This window comes from Carlito syrichta, unplaced genomic scaffold, assembly GCF_000164805.1.
Source record: "Carlito syrichta isolate Samal-C Ts95f unplaced genomic scaffold, Tarsius_syrichta-2.0.1 Scaffold111481, whole genome shotgun sequence".
Taxonomy (NCBI): domain Eukaryota; kingdom Metazoa; phylum Chordata; class Mammalia; order Primates; family Tarsiidae; genus Carlito; species Carlito syrichta.
The window spans coordinates 391,556-393,282 of NW_007055577.1; positions in this window are offsets into that span (position 1 = coordinate 391,556).

Genomic DNA, 1,727 nt, shown 5'->3' on the forward strand with positions numbered 1-1,727 from the left:
CTCTGGAGGCTGAGGATGAGCTGAGGAAGTCAAGGCTGTGATGAACCTTGATCGTGCCGCTGTACTAAAGCCTGGGAGACAGAGTGACAGTGAGTTTAAAAAAAAAAAAAAAAAAAAAGACCCAGAGAGTTTTTAAAAATCCTGTAGGCTTCTTCATGCCCAAATTAGACCCTGGTTTACTCCTTGGTCTCAAAATCCTATTTTAAAAACTTCATTAGATTTCATGAAAGGAGCTCTTTTATAAGGCCTGACAGCTTATACTTAAAATACATATAACACATATTTAAACAGCATCACCCGTTTTCTCTATTATAGCACAATACCAGCGATGAGAAATAGAAAAATAACCCTAGACATACAGGAGCTGACCTGGCACTGCACAGCTAGGCCTTGTTGTTCTCCTGTGAACATGAACACTTTTTTTTTTTTTTGAGTTGGAATCTGTCACCCAGGCTGGAGTGCAGTGGCACACTCATGGCCACCGCAGCCTTGACCTCCTGGGCTCAGGTGATCCGTCCTCCCCAACCTTCCAAGTACTTGTAACTACAGGCGTGTGCCACCAAGACCGGCTAATTTGTGATTTATTGTAGAGATGAGGTCTCACGAATTGCCCAGACAGGTCTCGAACACGTGGGCTCAGGCAATCCTCTCACCTCGAGTCACTGCACCCGGCCAAATGTGAACTGAAAAAAAACCCCAAAAAAGCAAAGAAGCATGAGCACTTTCACAGAGCACCAACATTTGACAAGGTCTGACAGTGATGAAGTGAGACAAAAACAAGAGCATTGCATAACCGTGTCTGAACATAGACAAGACACAGATGTAGTCTAAGTCACAGAAATGAGCAAACATCCCCCTCTCCTGGCTAATATGAGTGATTGCTACTGCTTTATGCTTTTTTGGTTTTGTTTTTATGTGTGTGTGTGCTTGTGGCTTTTTTGGGGGGTTGTCTTTTTTGTGTGAATTGCAGCTTTAACCTCAGTAAATGTAGTATGAATTTATAGTGTTGATTGTAAATATATTTTGCTTTTAGATACTTATGACTTAGACCTTGTCTCCTCTAACAGCTATTCTTCATTTTACTTTCCCAAATTCAGGATGTAAATTCAAAATTATAAAATTGTTAAGATGTCTTTTATACCTAAACAATCTTTGGACTTCCTAAAGTGGCCATTAGGACATAGCGATGAACTGAATGTTTATGTTCCCCCCAAATTCATCTGTTGAAATTCTAACCCCTATTTGAAGCAATTAGGAGGTGGGGGCATTGGGAAGTAGGTAGATCATAAGAGTGGAGCGCTCACAAATGGGATCAGTGCCCTTATAAAAGAAAGCCCTAGAGAGCTCTCTCGCCCTCTTTCTGCCATGTGAGGACACATGAAGTTGGCAGTCTGCAACTCAGAAGAGGGCTCTTACCAGAACCTTACCATGCTAGCACTCTAAGCTCATACTTCCAGCTTCTGGAACTGTGAGAAATAAATTTCTGTTATTTTTAAGTGACTCAGTCTATGGTACTTTGTTATAGCAGCCCTAGCTGACTAACACAGTAATACAAAGATTTGCTCCTCAATCATATAAAAGAAAGAACATCAAGAATAAATTTGTCCAACTTTGAATTAAGTCAAAACTGTTTAGAGCTATTTATTTATTTATTTATTTATTTATTTATTTATTTATTTATTTATTTATTTATGGTTGGAGTCTCTCACTCTGTTGCCCAGGCTGGA